The sequence below is a fragment of the Amblyraja radiata genome, chromosome 8 (genome assembly GCF_010909765.2).
Source record: "Amblyraja radiata isolate CabotCenter1 chromosome 8, sAmbRad1.1.pri, whole genome shotgun sequence".
NCBI lineage: Eukaryota > Metazoa > Chordata > Chondrichthyes > Rajiformes > Rajidae > Amblyraja > Amblyraja radiata.
The window spans coordinates 15,287,220-15,309,561 of record NC_045963.1 but is presented as its reverse complement, the minus strand read 5'-3'; the positions used below and the strand labels follow the sequence as shown (position 1 = coordinate 15,309,561).

General features: G+C 41.2%; 1 protein-coding gene and 1 long non-coding RNA gene across 33 annotated transcripts in view; one reads left to right on the top strand and one right to left on the bottom strand.

Moving 5' to 3' along the window:
- Positions 1–22,342, bottom strand: part of nrxn1 (neurexin 1) — a 1,413,544-nt gene that overhangs the window by 1,219,437 nt on the left and 171,765 nt on the right. The gene's annotated exons all lie outside the window — the stretch shown is intronic.
- Positions 10,336–10,468, top strand: LOC116975902. Its single transcript, XR_004412807.1, has 2 exons — positions 10,336–10,365; positions 10,410–10,468. It is a non-coding gene; the product is annotated as an uncharacterized LOC116975902 (long non-coding RNA).

The window sequence follows — 22,342 nt, the reverse complement described above, 5'->3', positions numbered from 1 at the left end:
TTGGTTTAGCCACACATTTATCAAGCGTCCGGGAAATAACAGAGGTCTTTATACTGTAAATGAGGTGCTGAAAAAAAATGAAGGAAATTAGTATTGGAGAAACAAATGGGAGTGAAAGACAAAAAATCCCCAGAATCAATCACCCCGAGAAAGATTAGACATTCTAGAAAGAGATTGATAGATTTGGGGATATTAAGGGGATCAGGGTGTATAAGGGCAATGACGAAAAGCATACCTGAGCTAAAAGTTCAGCGAAGAAATTATCGAACAGTTGAGCTAGAGTGCAAGGACCAATAGCCTACTCCTGCTTCTCATTGATTTGCTTTTGAAGGAATATCGACACACTGGATATGGTACAAATTTACCAGGCTGACAACAAAACAGATGTTTAATGTAACAGAAAGACTGAAAAAGCAAAGGCTCATCTCTCCAGAAAAATTGCTCAGAAACCTTATCAGAGTCATTAAGATTATGGAAGTTTTTAAACTGTTCTGCTGTGCCAAGAGAATAAAGAATATCATTAAAAGATGAGGGAGTTGAAGAGAGGATTCCACCTCAAACAAAGACCATAAAGAGTAAAGTGGTGGTGTGGAAATGGTCACAAATTTGAGAAAGTCAGACAACAAAGACAATTGATAATTTGGAAGAAAATAATCCATGAAAAAAAGTGAAAATTCTTAACATGAGTAAGGAAAACAGCATAAAGCTAAAAACCATAACCTGCAGGCGAACCCTTTATCACACAGATAATATTTTAATTGTATAACAGCTCATCAAATATAAACAATCTTTTGCCCTCTAATATGAACCATAAGGTCTCACTCCTTTACTATACTCCCAACAACTCATGACTGACGACAGATTCTGCTCTAACTCAATGTACAAGTTTCCAGATGACACCACTGTAGTAAGCCAGATCTTGAACCATAATGAAACAGAGTATAGAAAGAAGGAAAAGAGCTTAGTAACCTGATATCAGGATAACATCCCGCCCCTCAATGTTAGCAAGACAAATGAGCTATTTATTGACCAGGAAGTGAGGTGCAAAACCAGCCCAGTCAATATCAGCAGTGCCAAAGTAGAGAGTGTCAAGAGTTTTAAGCTCCTCAATGTGACTATCACCACCTATTTGTCCTGGGCCACCCACATTGAAGCCACAGCTAAGAAAGTGCATCAACATCCCTACTTCCTCCAGATTCGATATCTCCTACGACTCTTACCAACTTCTACAGTTGTATCGTAGAAAGTCTCACAGGTGGGTTTGGCAACTTCTGCCCAAAACAATATGAAAGTGCAGGAATTTGTGGGTGTAGACCAGTCACACAGGCCAGCCTCCTCCTAAAAAAAACACTCAGTGTATTCAGCACCGGTATCTTTCTCTTTGCACCATCTGTTGATACTTGTGAAATAGGTTGATTGCAGTCATTTATAGTATGGTTTGGATAGCTTGCAAACAGAACTTTTCATTGTATCTCAGTAAATATGACACAAATAAACCAATACCAATAAGAATAAGCAATAGGACATAACTTAGAAATTAATATGAATATTTAGTCCACCCTTCCCTCCAGGTATTTCAATATTTTCCTCTTGGATGACAATCACAACAGTGTAGACAAGGCCAAACACAACAGTGTAGACAAAACATCAAACAGAAAATTCACTAGCTTTTTGCCAGTAATCAATCTTTCAAATACAATGATGAAAAGTAAAAGAAAATCTATAAAAGAATACACAAGATCAAATTGACGTTAGCTTTTCTTGTTACGAATACCAAACAAGTAAATTGAAATCTTGGAGAGAGCCACGGCACAAATCCAGCAGACCCTTCGTGGAAAATTAGGCAGAGTCGTAATCTATTGTATTTCTTACAGGAGACATTTGGGTAGACACTTTGCCCACAAATTCACCAAGGAAAAGGATATTGAATTATGTGAGGTAAGGGAAAAGTAGAGTAGCTAGGGAAACTATGAGATTCGAAGAAGAGGAAGTACTGACACTATTGAAAAATATAAAAGTGGATAAGTCTCCAGGTCCTGACAGGATATTCCCTAGGACATTGAGGGAAGTTAGTGTAGAAATAGCAGGGGCTATGACAGAAATATTTCAAATGTCATTAGAAACGGGAATAGTGCCAGAGGATTGGCGTACTGCGCATGTTGTTCCATTGTTTAAAAAGGGTTCTAAGAGTAAACATAGCAATTATAGACCTGTTAGTTTGACATCAGTGGTGGGCAAATTAATGGAAAGGATACTTAGAGATAATATATATAAACATCTGGATAAACAGGGTCTGATTAGGAGCAGTCAACATGGATTTGTGCCTGGAAGGTCATGTTTGACTAAATCTTCTTGATTTTTTTGAAGATGTTACTCGGGAAATTGATGAGGGTAAAGCAGTGGATGTTGTCTATATGGACTACAGTAAGGCCTTTGACAAGGTACCTCATGGAAGGTTGGTTAAAAAGGTTCAATTGTTGGATATTAATGGTGGAGTAGCAAGATGGATTCAACAGTGGCTGAATGGGAGATGCCAGAGAGTAATGGTGGATGGCTGTTTGTCAGGTTGGAGGCCGGTGACTAGTGGGGTGCCTCAGGGATCTGTGTTGGGTCCACTGTTGTTTGTCATGTACATCAATGATCTGGATGATGGTGTAGTAAATTGGATTAGTAAGTATGCAGATGATACTAAGATAGGTGGTGTTGTGGATAATGAAGTAGATTTTCAAAGTCTACAGAGAGATTTAGGCCATTTGGAAGAGTGGGCTGAAAGATGGCAGATGGAGTTTAATGCTGATAAGTGTGAGGTGCTACATCTTGGCAGGACAAATCAAAATAGGACATACATGGTAAATGGTAGCGAATTGAGGAATGCAGCTGAACAGAGGGATCTAGGAATAACTGTGCATAGTTCCCTGAAGGTGGAATCTCATGTCGATAGGGTGGTAAAAAAAGCTTTTAGTGTGCTGGCCTTTATAAATCAGAGCATGGAGTATAGAAGTTAGGATGTAATGTTAAAATTGTACAAGGCATTGGTGAGGCCAGTTCTGGAGTATGGTGTCTAGAGATCTTGAGGCTCTGGTCAGCAAAAAAGGGAGGTATACATCAGGTATTGAAACATATAAGATTATTAAGGGTTTGGACACGCTAGAGGCAGGAAACATGTTCCCGATGTTGGGGGAGTCCAGAACCAGGGGCCACAGTTTAAGAATAAGGGGTAAGGCATTTAGAACGTAAACGAGGAAACACTTTTTCACACAGAGAGTTGTGAGTCTGTGGAATTCTCTGCCTCAGAGGGCGGGAGAGGCTGGTTCTCTGGATACTTTCAATAGAGAGCTAAATAGGGCTCTTAACGATAGCGGAGTCAAGGGATCTGGGGAGAAGGCAGGAATGGGGTACTGATTGGGGATGCTCTGCCATGATCACATTGAATGGAGGTGCTGGCTCAAAGGGCCGAATGGCCTACTCCTGCACCTATTGTCTATTGTTTAGGCAATTGAGATTAAGTAAATCTCTCAACGAGTATAAGTAGTGTAGGAGTACACTTATGAGGAAAATCAGGGGGCTAAAAGAGGGGATGAGATGGATCTGGCTGTCCAGGTAAAGGAAAATCCCTACAAAATCTACAGGTACGTTAAGTGTGGCCAGGGAGAGAATAGGTCCCCTTAAAAATCAACTGACATTTGTGTGGAGATGGTTACGTTTTTTAATGAATATTTCTCACCAGTTTTTACTGTGGGGAAGATGATAGATGCTAAGGAAATGAAGCAAATGAGTTATGATGTCTTGAACCGCACATGAACTACCAAAGAGGTCTCTTTAACTTTCTTGTAGAACATTAAAGTGGACAAAGGAACTGACCAACTGCATCGTCGGACCTTGTGAGATTTTATAAGTATATGAAGAGGAAAGGGGCATCTAGAGAGAGAATTGGCCTCTCAGAAACCAAAGTAGTTTTCTACGTATGGAAGTGCAGAAGATGGGCAAGGTCCTCAAGGAATATTTCTCTTCTGCTTTTACTGCTGTGATAGACATGAAAACTAGGGAACTTAGGAAAGTTAAAGATATCGTGAGGACAAACATTATACTTGAGGAGGACATTCGAAGACATATGAAGGTGGATTAATCTCCCGTGCCCGATCAGATATATCCATGTACACTGCAAAATTGCAGGAGTCCTGGCCAACATATATGAATCTTTTTTAGACAAGGGCAGTAAAGAAATACATGGGAACTAAAAACAAGTAAACCAAACATCTGTGGTTGGAAAATTACTGGCAAGAATTCTAAGGGATAAGATATACATGCATTTAGAAAGACAAGGATTGATTAGGGATAATCATAATATTTTGTGCATTTGTCTCACCAATTTGAATACGTTTGAAGAAGTAATCAAGTAGGTTGGGGGCAGGGCTGTGGATATAATCTTCCTGGACTTCAGTGAGGCTTTTGATAAAGTTCTCACTGGTACAGGATTTTTTAATTGCTTGAGATCCAGATAGAGCTAACTAAATGGATACATAATTGGCTTCATGACAGGATGCAAGGGGTTGTATTGGAAGCAGATTTTTGGACAGGAACCTTTGACTAATGGTGTGCCTCGGGGATCAGTGCTGGACCCATTGCTGTTTGTGATTTACATCAACGATTTGGATGAGAATAAACTAGGTATACCTAGCATTGATGAGACCACACTAGAACACCCTGGTTTAGGAAAGATGCAATGATGCTGGAAATGGTGCAGAGATTGACAAGGATTTTGCCAGGACTCAAGAACCTGAGCTATGGGGAGAGATTGACCAGACTAGGACTTTATTCATTGGAGCACAGGAGGCTAATGCCCCTGTCCCACTGAAGAAACCTGAATGGAAACCTCTGGTGACCTTGCACCCCACCCAAGGTTTCCATGAGTCCAATACTGACTCCAAGTCAAGCTTGCAAACTGATGTTAGGCCTCAATTATCTCAGGCAAGATAAAATCACCAAATCTATGACTATGACCTTGCCAAGGTCCATACAATAGGCTTGGTTGGAAGATTATATTGTGTGGGATAAAGGGAAACTTGTTAATTGTATACCTAATTGGCTTGATGGTAGGAATCAGATGGTGATGGTGCATTGGACTGGCGACTGTGACTAGTGGTGTGCCAATAGGGATTAGTGTAGGGTTTATTTGTTGTTTGTCCTTTGTTATTTAAATGATTTAGACAGAAATTATTAGTAAGTTAGTAGATACACTAAAATAGAAGCTACCAGAGTTCCAGTTGTCAAAAAATGCAGCAGAATCTTGATCAGCTGTGTAAAATGGCTGAGGTTTGGAAAATGGCCTCAAATGAGTTAATTGAGAGATGTTGCATTTTGGCACGTCAAATCAGAGCAGGACTTTACAGTGAATGATAGGGCTGTGGGAAGTGTTGTGGACAGATAGTAGACCAGACCAAATAGTATCAGCACATAGCTCCCTGAAAGAGGTGCCTGTGTGTGGACGCAATGGTCAAGCTTCCATTTTAATCACCACCCACTCCCTTTAAGTTAAAGCACAACCGTGAGGAATGCAACACTTGCACTTCTTCTTCCCCTTTTCCCATCATCCAGTGACCCAATCGTTCCTTCGAATTGAAGTCGCAATTTAGAAATGCTATTTCGAATTCAGTGTAGTCCATGTGATGACAACAGAGTCGTTTCCTTTACGTGGGTAAATGCACATTGGATAACCATTCTGCAGAACATTCAATCTACTACACGGGTAACCTGAACTTCTAACTGCATGTCACATTAATTCACAATCACACTCTCACACTGACCTCTTTGTCTTTTGTCTCCAATAATGTTATAATGAACTTCAATGGAAAGAACAGAACCGCATCTTCCCACATCAAATTTACTAACTTGAAACAACCAGTTAAGCCAATTTTGTATCTCACATTTCTAGAACATCAAACATTGCTGTACAGGAACAGAACGTTCAGCCAACAATGTCTGTGCCAAACATGATGCCAAGATAATCTCATCTGCCTACACATAATCCATATCCCTCAATTCCCAGCACACCCAAGTGCATTTCCAAAAGTCTCTTAAATTCTACTATCGAATCAGCCTCTACCACCACCCTTGACAGTCCATTCACTGGTAGGGCATCCATTGCCCTCTGTGTAACAAAACATCCCTGCACATCCCCTTTAAACTTTAGATAGACACAAAATGCTGGAGTAACAGCGGTACAGTCAACATCTCTGGGGAGAAGGAATGGGTGACGTTTCGGGTTGAGATCCTTCTTCAGACTTTGCCCCTCTCACCTCAAAGCGATGACCTCTAATCATTGATATTCTCATCCTTGGCAAAACAGTAATAATTTTAAATATTTCTATCAGGTCTCCCCTCACCCTCCAATATTCCAGAGAAAACAATCCAAGTCTGTCCACAGCTAATACATTCTAATCATGCATCATTCTGGTAAGCCTCCTCTCCACCCATTCCATAACCTCCACATCCTTCCTGTACTCGGGTGACCAGAATGCACGCAAGAATGCAGCTAAACCACAGTCCAATACAGCTGCATCATGACTTCCTAAACCTTGTACTGAATGCCCCGACCAATGAAGCCAAGCAAACATATGCCTTCTTTACCACTCGATGTACCAGTGTTGGGAGTTAAGGAATTGGATCCCAAGGGCCCTTCTGTGCATCAATGCTGTTAAGGGTCTTGCTATTGATTGTATATTTTCCCCTCCCAATGTGCAACATGGAACACCTGATCAAATTAAACTTAATCTGCCATTTCTGATTTGTTTTGTTTTCCACTTCTCTTAATATTGCACAACTGGAAAAGCACAGTGATAAAATCAAAAAACTGCAACTGCTGGAAATCCAAAGCAAAAATAGAAAATAATGCAAATACTCAGTACAGAATGCAGAACACTAGATTGGAAGAAGGGCAAGGGAATCACTGCTTCACCAAGAAACACTATTTGGGTCCCTGGAAGGTGCAAATGGAAGAAGTGAGAGGAAAGTGTTAAATTTGCCAGCTATTGCAAAGGAAATTGCAATAAGGAGAAGGGTTATTGGTGGGAATGGAAGAGACCAGGGACTCACAAAGGGAATTGTCCCTGTGAAATACTGAAGGGAGAGGAAAGGGGAAGATGTGCCTGGTGGTACAATCTCTTTGAAAGTGGCAGAAACCAGAGAATGATCAAAATGCAAAAACTGGTGGATGAAAGGTAAAGACCACTGCAACTTCATCCTGTTCAGTCCTGGAGGAGAGAGGGTGAGACCAGAGGTGAAGAAAATGGATGAAATATCCTCTCCATCAAATAGGTCTGACACTAGGTGAGGTTTATTTTCATGAACGTAAGAGAGACCGTATCAAAGGTAAATTGGAAGCACCTGCTGAAAGGTGAATCTATATCTGAACAGTGGGAAGCAGTTAAAGGAGAAACAACTAGAACTCAATGCATACAGTACATGTTCCTATAAGGGTAAATGTCAGGGGTAGCAGGTATAAAGAGCACTGGATGCTGAGAATAGAGGGTTGAATAAAGAGACTAAAGGAAGCACGTGTACCTGAAATTAATGTTGGAGAGCCTGTCAATAGTATTATAAGTGTAGGGAGGCACGTAAAAAGGTTTGGAAGGCTGAGGCGACATGGAAAATCACTGCCCACTTGGCAAATCTAAAGACAATCTATAAATACATTAAATGCAAAAGAATAATCTGGGAAGAAGTGGGAGCAATGTGAACCATCCATGTTTAGAGCCCAAAGATAGTGGTGAAATCCTAAACAAATACTTCTCATCACGAAGGAAAGAAAAAATTGCAGCTGGATAATTCAGTGAAGGGATAGGTGAAAGCCTGGTGCAGCTCTCCATGTAGAGGAGGGAGACTTGAGCTTAAAGGTGGATAAACCACCAGGATCAGATGGAATGTTTTCCATATTGCCACAGGAGCAAGAGATTGATGGGACTATGGCTTTTGAATGTTGTTTTAGCACCTGCCTCAATTACTTCCCCTGGCAGCTTGTTCCATAAATCCACCATCCTCTGTGTGAAAACGTTGTTCCTCGGGTTCCTATTAAATGTTTCCCCTCTCACCTTAAATCTTTGTCCTATGGTTCTTGATTCCCTCCTCTGGCTAAAAGTCTCAGTGCATTCACCCCATTGATTCCGCTCATGTTCTTATATAAAATCCACCTCTAAGATCACCCCTCATCTTCCTGTGATTTAAGAAATATTGTCCTAGTCTGCTCATCTTCCCCCCTATGGCTCAGAACCCCAAGGCCTGGCAACATCCTCAGAAATATTCTCTGCACTCTTTCCAGCTTAACAACATCCTGCATATAGCAGGGTGACCAAAACTGGACTCCAAATGCAGCCTCACCAACATCTTGTACAACTGTAACCCAGCTGTAACTTTGATACTCAATACTCTCTGATGAAGGCCAATGTACCAAAAGCCTTCTTGATCACCCTATCTACCTGTGACTCCACTTTCAAGGAAATATGTACCTGCACTCCTAGATCCCTCTGTTCCACAACATTCCCCAGGGTCCTGCCATTCACTGGGTAGGTTCTGCCCTCGTTGGACTTCCCAAAATGTAACACTTCACACTTATCTACATTAAACTCCCTTAACCATTCCTCAGCCCCACTTGCCCAGCTGATCAAGATACTGCTATAGTTTTTGATAAACATCTTCACTATCTATGATACCACCTACTTTAGTGTAATCTGCAAACTTATCATGCTTTCTACAGTCTCATCCAAATTGTTGTTATAAACCACAAACAGCAACGGGCCCAGCCCTGATATCTGAGGCACACCACTAGCCATAGGCCTCCAGTCTGAAGAACAACCTTCAACCATCACCCTCTGCTTCCTTCCATGAAGCCAATTTTCCATTCAGTTGGCTAGCTCTTTGTGCACCCCATACAATCTAACCTTGCAGAGCAGCCTACCATGCAGAACTTTATCAAATGCCTTGCCAAAGTTGATTTAAACATCTATGGCTTTGCCCTCATTGACATTGGTTACTTCTTCAAAAAACACAACTAGATTCATAAGACAGGATCTCACTCATTACAGAACCACATTGACTGTCCTTAATCAGCCCCTGACTATCCAAATGAATATATACCTTATCCCTCAGAATAATCTCCAGTAACTTGCCTACCACAGATGTTAGTATTCAGTATTTACTTTAATGTCATTTTAACTGAGTACTTACATACATAAATGAAACGAAAAAAATGTTTCTCGATCAGTTACCATCAGTGCGGTTAATAAAAACAGAATAAATACATTTAGCTTTAAAAAAAATTCACACCGCTCGCTCCGATAACACGCGAATGCACTGAAATTTCACTGAGAGAGGCCACTGCAAACACCGGTTGTGCCGCCATCTTGGTCCCTTTTTTTAGGCTCACTGATCTATAGGAATAACATATATAACACATAACATACAGAGAACATCCCAGTCGCATGTACCTATCCACGCACTGAGTTAATCTGCCTTACCCTCTCACATTAAAATAAAAGCTGTTCAATCTAGCAGTCTTTTCTCACTCTTTGCCGTGCACTTGCCTATTCTGCCCACTAAACCGTCTTTCATAACCTTCCATGTTGACCTCCAGCCTCTCACCTGACTCAGTCCTAGCATTGGTTCTCATCCTCCCAACCAATCTAGTATAAACCCACCCATGCAGCACTAGCAAACCTTCCTGCCAGGATATTGGTTCCCCTCCAATTCAGGTGCAGCCCATCCTAACTGTACAGGTCACCTTTGCCCCAGAAGATATCTCACATCCAAAAATCTGAATCTCTGCCCCCTGAACCAAATCCTCAGTCACGCATTCATCTGCCCTACTTTTTGTTCCTACCCTCACGAACCCTCATGGCACCAGGAGTAATCAAGATATCACTATCCTGCAGATCCTGCTTTATAACCGTTTGCCTAACTCCCTATTTTCATTCTGCAGGCACTCATCCCCTTTCCTATTTATGCCAACATGCACAATGACCTCTGGCTGCTCACCCTTCCTCTTGAGAATGTCATGCAACCTCTACTAGATGTCCTGGGCCCTGGCACCATGGAGGCAACAAACCGTCTTGGAGTCTTGATTGTTACCAATTAATCTCTCATCTGCCACCTTAACTAAAGACTCACCCCCCACTGTCTGACATTACTCTTCCCACTGTGCCTCAGAGCCAGGCTCAGTATAGCCCCCGTCCCACTTTCACGACCTAATTCACGACCTCGTGGCATACTCGTGGCATCAAGTAGGTCGCGGCGTTTTTTCTAACCTGATAAAAAATGTCCTCGAGTAAAAAAAGGTTCGCATGGAAAAAATCTATACTTTTTACTCGTAGGTAGGTCGTAGGTAGGTCGTAGTAGGCCGTGATGCTAGTCGTGGGTAGTCGTGGGTGGTCGGAGGCAGTCTAAGGTAATAGCTCCGGGGTGAAAAAAAGGTCAGTAGAAAAAATAGGTTATTTAAACAGCAGAACATCACCTCTGTCACTCCAAGGCATGTTCATTCCTAGCTGGAGAGTTTTTTTGGAGAGGAGACTTGTGTTTTAGAGATGGCACCAAAAAGGCAGCAGCGCAGGGGGAGGGCACAACCCTAAAATGAAACGGCCATGCAGGTGTTGTCCACCCAGAAGGAGGAGTGGCAGGAGGCGATGCCACAGGAGGTGATAGTACAGGAGGAGGTAGCCCTGCATGAGAGACCCCTGGAGGAGGAGACCAGGGTGGTAGTATATGTCCCCACCACCACCCCATCCTTCACTGCCCCATTTGAAGGCAGCAAAGCAGCCCTTTCTCCTGTGTCTGACACGGCATCAGAGGCAGATGCCCCATTGGTGGTGAGGGAGGGCTGGAGGAAGATTATGCCCTACACCTTAACCAGGGGGACCTTGAGGAATGGTTCCAGTAGAATGCCATCCTGTACAAAAAGGAAAATGAGGGGTACAGAAACAGGGACAAAAATGGCATGCTTGCCATCCACTGCCCCACATGTGTGCTTCAAGTTCCATCTTTTGTCAAAGCCCAGCGCCACTCTCTTCCAGTCATCTGGTGTACTGGGACAGTCCATCACATCATCTCCATTCACCCATTGAGACCTCTTCTTGTGCTTCCTCTTCACCCTTGTTCTTCCCCATTTCTGCCTCTCTTAAAAGGCTGCTGAAGCAAAAGGGGCTACCGCAAACAGCAGTAAAACGTACATGGTCGAAGCCAGTCTTCAACATAGTCGAAGGAGGTCTTCTTCATAGTCGTGGGAGGTCTTCAACATAGTCGTGGGAGGTCCACAACATAGTCGTAGAAAGCCATAGACAGAGTCGTGGAAGGCCATAGGGGGTCGTACACATAGTCGTGGAAGGTCGTAGGTTACCGCAACCTTGATTTTTTTTTTAGGTCGTTTAATGTCGTCAGAGGTCGCGAATTACGTCGTGAAAGTGGGACAGGGGCTTATCACAGCCCTGACTGCTACTGTTGTTCACCCCTAATATGTCATCCACCCTAACCGTATCCAAAATTGTACAGCTGTTTTGAAGGGAATGGCCACACTGGTCACCTGCACTCTCTGTCTAGTCCCTTTCCTCGTGGTCACCCATCATCCTGTAATTTAGGCCAGATGATTTTATCTACAAAACTTCATTCTCCTGGATGATCCCAAGGTCGGACAGCTGCAGCTCCAGCTCCAGCAAGGAGCTGCACCTGGACACAATCCCCCCAGGTGTAGTCTTCAGCAACACCGGCAGTTTCCCTGACTACCCACATACTGGAGGAGAAACATTGCACCATTCTACTGCACTAAAACCACGAGGAATAAAAATAACACCAATCACTCACAAGAAACAGTACACTGTACCTTTAGGCACCATCTCAGGAAAGAAAGAACGGGTGACATTTTGGGTTGAGACCCTTCATCAGACTGACATCAGTCTCAAGAAGGGTCTCCTCCCAAAACATCACCCATTTCCTTCTCTCCAGAGATGCTGCCTGTTCTGCCAGCATTTTGTGTCTACCTTTGATTTAAACCAGCATCTGCAGTTCTTTCCTGCACAGTGTACCTTTACCTCTAGTCCCCCTCTGCTCATCCTCCTGACCTCAATCTCCTTGCCAATACCCCTCTCCCTCCCCCCAAATTGCCTTATTTTTATTGGCTGCTCAATTCGCCAATTTTTAGCTAATCATTCAACCAATCCAACGACCGCCTATCTCCCACTGTAGCTCCAAGTGAACCTAGAAGTACAAATTCATAGATCCTTGGACCAAATTGCACAATGGGAATGTAATATATAATGTAATATAAAGAAACTGCAGATGCTGGTTTATACCAATAGAAAGACACAAAATGCTGGAGTAAATCAGCGGCTCAGGCAGTATCTCTGGAGAAAATTGATTGGTGACAATCTGAGTCGGAATTGAATGGGTCCTGACCTGAAACGTCACCTGTCCATTTTTTCCAGATGTGAAGTGCTGAGTTACTCCAGCATTTTATGTCTATCTTTGTGCAATCCTAATCATAGTTTGGCAACAAAACATTGCAGACCATCTCTTGCATTCCGTGGAGTTTTGTCTAGTTGTGTTTTGAATGAATAAACTTTTTTTTTTGCAGTCTTTTTCTTTTCACTACTTTGCAGAATGTGCATGCAATTTATGTATAGTTTAAATATAATTTGTTTCTGAGTCTTGTCTGAGTTTTCACTCTACCAGAACCTTGCCATACTTGTGCATATGACAGTGATCTCGACTAGTCTTGAAGTTGGCAACCCAAGCAGGTAACATGGTTATGGAGGCATATAGGATGCTGATATTCATTAGTTGGGGCACTGAAGACAAAAGTAGAGAGGTTATGCTCCAACTTAGTAAAAAAAAAAATTCCTGGTCAGACCGCAGTTGGAGTATTGCATGCAGTTCCAATCACTAAGCTGTTAGAAGGGTGAAGACTGTGCAGATAAATTCACCAGGACCTTGCTCAGGATGGAGTAATTCAGTTATGTGAAGAAGCTAGGTTGGTTCTCCCTGGAGCCAAGGAACTTAAGAGGGGACATAAGAGGGGTTTGTAATATTATGAAGGGTATAGATCAGTGGTTCCCAACGCGGGGCGTACACCCCACAGGGGGCAATTTGATTTTTAAGGGGGGCATCAGGTAAACATATGTAGTTTATGTTTCAGATATTATTTTGAGTAAATTCCATTTTCTGAGAATTATTTCTTTGTCTGCTCGTGCTAAAATATGGGGGGGGGGGGGGCATCAGGATTTTAGAGGTGATTAGGTGGGACATGGCCAAAAAAAGGTTGGGAACCACTCGTATAGATAGAGTAGATTGCAGGAACATTTTCCCATAGCAGAGGTAGATAGGACATAGTTTCAGATTAAGGGCAAAATTATTCAGAAGGGATATGAGGAGGACCTTCTTCCCCTACAGAGTGGTAAGTACATGGAATGCTTTACCCGAGAGAGTCACTGAAGCTGGGACTTGAATCATTTAAGTGTCTAGATGAACACTTGAATCATTTACCCATGGAAGGCTTTGGACCAAGTGTTGGGAAATGGACTTAATTGCAAAGAGTGCTACGTATCATCATGGGTGAGTTGGGCCAAATGGCCTGGTTCAGGGCTATGTGATTCTTTGACTCTATGGTCAGCCTGGCCTGCTAGACTTGTCTTGCTCTGCATTTCACAACTTCTACATTCTTTTGTTTCTGTTCTCACTCTCTAACTGTTCCCATTAACTCACTGAACACAATCCTATTTTTGAATTGTCCCCAGGGTTACCCTACCTGAAACATTCTCATTCCTATATCTCTTGCAACTTTACAAGCTTGTTTTGGCTCCTTTTTAATTCTGACAAAGGGTTTTGGCTTCAGCAAAATGCTCGTAGGAAATCAGTGCTTCAGGCAGCATCTGTGGAGGGAATGGACGGATGATGTTTCAGGTGGGGAAACAATCTTCAGACCCTTCTTTGTTCTGAAACATGGTCTCTGTTTCTTTTACTACAGATGTGGCCTGATCTGCTGAGCATTTCCAACATTTTCTGTCTCTGTTTTAAAAAAAAGCAGACTGCTGAGCAACCGGAAAGAAAATACCAACCAAGAATGGAGCAAAATTGGACCCATTATTGGGTGGGAGATTGCAACCTTCACGCAGTCCGCCCTGTTTCAACGAATGCAATCAACCTGGCATGCACAATCAAATAAGATCAAATAGAACAAGTTGTCCTGCGACTAGGCTGTGCACGCCATATGCAAGAAGAAGAAGAAGAAGGACCCATTATCGGTGGTCTTCGCACCCATTAGCAAATGCATCATCTTACTTTTTGGGTTTTTGTTTTGTGCTGGCATCTTTGTTCCCCTCTGCCAAAATATATCTACAGTAGCACAATATCCGCAATTAGCTTTACACGACTTTCTATTACACTGATCTGAAAAACCAGTTCATAATTCCTTACAAAACAACCAGCTTTTGCTAATCCTGTCTGCCCTGAAGCAGTGCTATAACAATCAAACTCTGATGTAGATTCATAGAGTTATACAGAATGGGAACAGGCCCTTTGGTCCCATTTGTCCATGCTGACCTGGATACCTCATATAGGCTTGTCCCATTCACACGTGTGGCCCAAATCTCTCTGAACCTTTCCTATTCATGCACCTGCCCAAATATTTAAATATTGTTATTGTACCTGCCTCAACTACTTCATCTGACAGCTTGCTCCATGTACCCACCACCCTTTGATTCCTACTAAATCTTTCTCTTCTTTCATTAAATCTATGACCTCTTATTCGTGATTTTGGTGCAGTTTTGGTCTCCAAATTTGAGGAAGGACATTTTTGCTATTGAGGGAGTGCAGAGTAGGTTCACACGGTTAATTCCCGGGATGGCAGGACTGTCCAATGTTGATAGAATGGATCAGCTGGGCTTGTATACTCTGGAACTTAGAAGGATGAGAAGGAATCTTATTGATACATATAAGATTATTAAGGGTTTGGACACGCTAGAGGCAAGGAACATGTTCCCGATGTTGGGGGAATCCAGAACCAGGGGCCATAGTTTAAGAATAAGGGGCAAGCCATTTAGAACGGAGATGAGAAAAAAACGTTTTCACACAGAGAGTTGTGAATCTGTGGAATTCTCTGCCTCAGAAGGTGGTGGAGGCCGGTTCTCTCAAGAGAGAGTTAGATAGAGCTCTTAAAGATAGCGGAGCCAGGGGATATGGGGGGAAGGCAGGAACGGGGTACTGATTGTGGATGATCAGCCATGATCAAATGGAATGGCGGTGCTGGCTCCAAGGGCCGCCTGCACCTATTGTCTATCCTTCCACAATGAATATGCTGCCTAAGAATACTGCTCCTCGCCAAATAATTCCCACGACCTGCTTGGCAAATTCTCTGACAATACAAGCCCCATCCAAACCACTCATCCATCATTGCAGCATCCATCCTAAAGTAGCATCAGACACTGGTAGGCTGTTGCTTGGATGATGGTATATGTATTGTTTAGGCTAAATGCTAGCAGCTGTGCAAATTTGCAACAGAGAGGCACTGTGCTAAACCTGATTTAAAAAATGGCGCTTTCAAAGTAACAACAAATAAGTGACTCACAATGCTGTTTCAACACCTTTAAAATGTAGTGAAGGAGCTTATAGTCTTTGAGGCCTATCCATTCTTATACTATAGGGACTACATTAATTACACCCAGTCAACATCTTTGGTACTCAAAACAAATTATTCCACAACTAAAATCTAAATCTCTCAGATTTTAATTGTTGAAGATGTGTAATTATACTATTTTTTTCAAATTGTGTCTGTTGGTCTCTCCCTTCATCCTGTCTTTTCTTCCTCTCTCTTTCACTTTCGGTAACAAATTTCACATTGAATAAAATCTCTCTAAATTGCTTTTCATTCTTTCTGATATGTTACAATATTAATTTCCACAACATTCAATCGGATTGGTCATAGAGATATACAATTGCTTTTGCTTATTTAAATCTCAGTGGAAGTCGCAATTTCATTGTCTTCCCACCATCTCATCGACTGGAGATGTAAAATATCGCTGGCATTAAACTGGCATAAAACCCATTCTTTGCTTTGTTAGAGACCATGTGGTGGAGCAGGAGGGGGTTGGTGGTGGAGAAGGGGGAATGGTGTCCGTTATTGCCAATGTAAAAGGGTATTGCCAAAGGGGATTACCAAGTAATAGAGTTTCATTGCGGAAGTAGTGAAAACAAAGAACTGCAGATGCTGGTTAATGTACAAAATAAAACAGTGTTGGAGTAACTCAACAGATCAGGCAGCATCTGTGAAGAACATGGATTGGTGACATTTCAGGTTGGTGGTCTTCTTCAGACTCTCGGTCTGGAACTTGGCTTGGAATCTAGGTAAGTTGCAGATGGGGTGGGGGGGTTGGAGGCAAGGATCAGCAGAGATTTTTGTGACAATCCCCAAGCTACTAGATGGAGGTAAGGATCGGCGGTGATGATGGCGCTTGCAGGCACAGCCTAGAAGTGACTGAGGAATCGGTGGGGGCCAGCGGTGGTGTCTTTTTAACATCTAAGAATGTATTTTTGTTACTGCAAGCTAAAATACTAAAGGCTGATTGTTACGGTTTAATGAAGTTAGTTGTCAATCAAAACAATCACTTGTTAATTTCATGACCTCTCAGATTCAATGACCTCCGCAGTGCAACTACAGCCTGTGTTCTTAAAGAGACATTGGCTATATCCGTCACAAAGAAGACCGTAATAACAAACGTTTACTGCAGTCCCATAGGAGTTGCAATTGAAATGTAAAGGTAATATTAGGGAAACAAATATGAGAACAAAGTTACTTTCACTTTACTTAAAAATATTACCAGAAATTATATATATTTTTATGTAAACCCAACATGTATACCACAGATAACATCTGTACTGCATAACGCTGCATAAAATATAAGAATACTTCTAAAAATATTTGCTCAGGTTTTACAGTCCACACTCCAGTGAAGAAGTCACAGATCTGGAAGAAAGCTACTCACAAAGTTGTTGTTTCCTGGTATGCCCTCAAAATAAAATCAGTTCAACTCTTTTCAAATTTGGTCAAATTATTTTATTAAAAATATCTATGGGGATATGGTGTATAAATATTTTGACCAGATTTTAAAAGTGTTGGAGTTAAAATGATTTTATTTCGGGTCACTGTTTTCTGCAGATCGAATTGGAAAGGAATGCAACAGTACATCCATGCGGATCGCCTATTGCAACTTCAGATTTTTTTTCTGCATTTGAAATCAGCAATGCATTCTTCAGAAGCTGTTGTCAGATTGCATTCATTGAAATGGTGTACATTGGTAGCCCGACATCACAAATAACGAGCCGTGATTTATGGTTTGTGATGAGAATCTCCGGGATTCTGAATGCGATGAAGCTTCATGAAGAGGAGCCGGAGGGAATAGTTGCACTTAATGTGGATAAATCACCTGATCCAGAGGTAATGCATCATTGTCCAACAAGAGAGGTAAAAGAAAATTTCAGAGGCTTGAGCCATATTCTTACAAACATCTGTGGAATCAGGTGTGGCACTGGGAAATGGAAAACTGCAATATTGCAGCTTTGTTCGAAAAGGTATAAAGATAAATCCAGTAACCACAGCCCATGTGTGTTTTTTTTAAATGAAGTTTTGGCAACAATGATCAGAAATAGAATAAGCAATCACTTTTACAAGTGTAGATTGATTAGAGAAAACCAGCATGGTCATTTTAAAGGCAAATCTTGTTTGACCACCGTATGTATATGGGATTATTATTGAGGGAAATGCTATTAATATGGTAAGATGGATTTCCAAAATACATTTGGTACATAATTGGCTTATCAACAAGACTGATGGCCATGGAATACAACATACACTGGCAGCATGGATAGAAAACCAGTTACCCAGAAACAGAGAATAGTGATAAAGGTTGGCGTAAATGTTTTTGGGACTTGAGGGAAATTGACAGCAAATATCCTCAGAGTGGAATTAGTCGCTTTTTCCTTACAACATATTGATGATTTGGACTGGCGCGCACAAATTTCAAATTTTTAGAGGGCATGAAACTTAGGACACAGTGAAGAGTGAAATAGTGGAAATAAATGTAAAGAAATGTAAAGTATTGCATTTTGTGACACCATTTTTATAAAACTGGTTTATTCACATCTGAAATATTATGTCCAAAGTAGATTTATCAAAATGTTTTCCAGAGATGAAGGACTCGAGTCATATGAATGTGTGATGCAAGTATTTAAAAATCACGAAGGACAAAGATAGAGAAAAACTACACCCATTGGCAGAAATATTAAGAAACTGGACAAAGAAGCTGATTATCTGAAGAACCAGAACTGACATAAAGCAAAAAACTGCTGGAGGAACTCAAAGGGTCAGGCAGCATCTGTGGAGGGAATGAACAGACAACTTTGAATCAAGATCCTTCTTCAGGCTGACTGGAGTAGGAGAGGAAAAGCTGGAAAAGAGAGGTGGGGTAACTTCATGTTTCCGGATCTTGACCATCTTACTCCTGTGCCAAAATGTGAAACTTCATATTTCTTAACATTTAATTCATCTTTTAGTATCCTCTTCACTGATCACTGTTCCAAGTGCCATGTCATCTGAAAAATTACAATGCTTTTGTGGTAAACACAGAGAGTGCTGCCAATAACAGTAGTGCAGGCATGTTCAGATATTGTGTTTTCCGAGGCAAAAAAAAAATGGAAGAAATAAACTTGCAGGACTCTTGGGAGAGGGGACTGGTGGATTCCTTTGTATGGAGCTGATGTGGATTCAATGGCCCAAATTGCCTCTTTCTTTGTTGCAACTATACTATGATTATCTAAGTACCATTTTACTGTCCACTGCAACAAAACACATAACAAAATAACCAGAATAAAATATATAAATGCATCAACATTTCTGACTGATTCAACCAAGTTTCAAAAGGATCCTCAAATATGCAATCTGAATTGAAACAATACCTGAACCTTTAACAGAAATGAATGTTGCTACCTAAATGTCCACAGGGAGGCTTTGGTAAGACAGGATGGTTGTCTTTCGATATTGATACATTCCAAAGAGGTCTGTATGAATGTGTAGGAAGGAAATGCAGATACTGGTTTACACCAAAGATAGACACACAATGCTGGAGTAACTCAATGGGACCGGCAGCATCTGTGAATTGGAGGAATGGGTGTGTTTCGGGTCGAGATCCTTCTCCATTCCTTCTATCCAGAGATGCTGCTGGTCCCGCTGAGTTACTCCAACAGTTTGGGTCTATCTAGGTCCGTATGGATAGGTGGCTCTACAGCAGAGTGATGAGTCAATTGATAAGATCGCCCATCTTCTTAACTAATGAAATCATATTCAATTTGACATGGATTGCCATTTCCATAAAAAGAAAGAATACAATGAAGATTTACGAGGATCTTGCCCTGACTCGAGGATATGATTGTGCAAGATAGGAATTTAATTCTTGGTGAGCAGGAGGCCATGGGGATCTTATAAAATCATGAGGAGAATTGATAGGGTGAATGCACAGAGTCATTTACCCATGGTACGGGATTCTAAACCTGGAGGACAGTTTTAAGGAGAGAGGGGAAAGATTTAATAGGAACCTAGGGGGTAGCTTTTTCACTCGGACGGTGGTGGGTATATGAAATGAGCTGCCAGATGAGGTAGTTGAGGTAGGTACAATAACAGTATTTTAGTTCAGAGATACAGGCCCTTCAGCCCACCGAGTCCGTGCTGACCAGCGATTCCCGCACATTAATACTACCCTGCACACACTAGGGACAATTTCACATTTTATACCAAGCCAATTAACCTACAAACCTGTACATCTTTGGAATGTGGGAGGTAACCAGAGATCTCGGAGAATACCCATGCAGGTCACGAAGAGAACATGCAAACTTCGTACAGACAAGCACCCGCAGTCAGGATCGAACCCATGTACTCTGGCACTGTAAGGCAGTAGCTCTACCGCTACACCACTGTGCCACCCTTTTAAATGACACTTGGAGAGGTATATGGATAAGAATGGTTTTGAGAGATGTGGACCAAAGGCAAATGGGACAAGTTTAGATAAGGCATCATGTTTGGCATGGACAAGTTGTGGCTAAGGGGCTTTTTCCTATAGTGTCAGACTGGAGGAAATTTATCTGGAAGAATCTTCTTCATGCTGACTGCTGTTTACTCAATTATACATAAAAATCAATGCTTGCTATGGCAAATTTATAGTTCCCTCCCCATTATTAAATATATTCAGCTGACATTGGAGAGGGTCCAGAGGAGCGTTTTTTTTCCTACCTTGTCCTGAATTATATTTGGTTGGAATGCAAGCTTTTGCTGAAGAATCGTTCCGACGGGCGTTCTGTGTATTTTTTTTAATCACCTGACAAGTTCAGCGTGGAGTAATTTTAAAATCAGCTTCAAAAGCCATCAACGCCGACAACGGAGACGGATTTCAGGTACGGGACAGGTAAACGAAAGCCGTTTATTTCATGTATAAAAGTGCTCCTTAAGATGCCTTTAATTCACATTTTAAGTTGCGAAACGGTGATTTTCCCCCCCATACGAACCAGCAGTACTTTTGCTGCAGATACGGGTTTAAATTCACTGCAAACCGCAACGTTCCAAATGATCGCGTTCCAGAAAAACCCACTCGCAAGATGATTTAAATGGCCATTAATTTACAGGTATTAAACATTAAATTCCTTCCATTTGGCCTATAAATCCATGATATTGAGATTTAAAAATTATGTTATATTGTGAATTCTTGTGTGAATGTAATTTGGACACAGGTTATTTTAAAATGTTAATCTATTCTTAAGAAATTGATAGATGTTTAGATCTAGTAATTGAATTTTGTAATTAGCTACAATTAGGTAACTAACTAATTATATGCTTTAATTTCAAGTCATCTAAGTAAGATTGTTTCATATTTGTTTCAGAATGCTTCAATCTATAATAACTGAACATTTCTTTCAGTTCTCTTAATTTTTAAGAAAGTAATGGCTTTTGACTGTCCTCGATCACAGCTTTTGTGTTGTCAATGGAAAAGCAATAGGGAACAAGATGCTAATTTCCGAGTATGCAAATGGCCATATCTTTTTTAATGCTGAAGATATTAAAGTGAATTAGGTGTCAAATTAAACTTCTTTGTTTGCTTTATCTGATGGGATAAATCACACTAGATTTTTCAAATCTAAAAATTTTGTAACATTGCTACTGAACTCGAGGGGGACCTCATTAAAACTTACAGAATAGTGAAAGGCCTGGCTAGAATGGTTGTGGAGAGGATGCGTCCACTAGTGGGAGAGAATAGGACCAGAGGCTATAGCCTCACAATAAAAGGATGTAACTTTCGAAAGGAGATGAGGAGGAATTTCTTTAGACAGAGGGAGGTGAATCTGTGGAATTAATTGCCACAGAAGGCTGTGGAGGCCAAGTCAATTAATATTTTTAAGGGGGAGATTGATAGATTCTTAATTAGTACGGGTGTCAGGGGTTATGGGGAGAAGGCAGGTGAATGGGGTTGAGAGCGAAAGATAGGTCAGCTGTGATTAAATGGTGGAGTAGACTTGATTGATGGGCAGAAAGGCCTAATTCTGCTCCTATAATGTGAACTTATGAAAAGTATTACTTTGGAAATGGTCTTATTTATGGTTAGTTTGACATAGTTCACCTATTATACCTTTGCGTTTTGTTTTAATTAGTATGCAATCTTTGGAACTTTGCATTTTATCAGATTTCTTATCTTTCTGATAATCATTTTTTCCTGTTTTTGATGTGATACCCAGGGAACCACCACTTTTCTCTGTATGCATTGAGGCCCAGCATTTAAAAGTCTTACTTGCTTCACATGAACATGTCGACCCGAGGTGTGTTCTAGTGTTATATTTCCAATATATTTTGTCTTGCATGGATTTTTTTTTAATATGCTGAGTGAATCTGGATCTATTACAATTTCCTGGTCAAGATGAGCCCACATCCTATAGCTGTCCTAATGCATTTCGAACAATATGTGGTTGTTTTCATTAATTTTTGTCTGAATTCAAAGCCGGATATTGTAGCAGGCTTTTGAATTAGAATATGATATGGGAAGTACAGATGAAATGTTCTCCATTCAATTGCTGTGAAACCTTTGGCTTGAACGATACATCCAGTGTGAAGGATATAATAGATCAAAGGCCTTTATTTCTCCTGTGACACTCAGTAATTCATCAGTCCACAAGTTATAGGGGTAGAATTAGGCTATTCGGCCCATCTAGTCTATGCCATTCAATCATGGCTGATCTATGCCACCTGTTCCTATTTTCCTGCCTATTCTCCATAACCTTT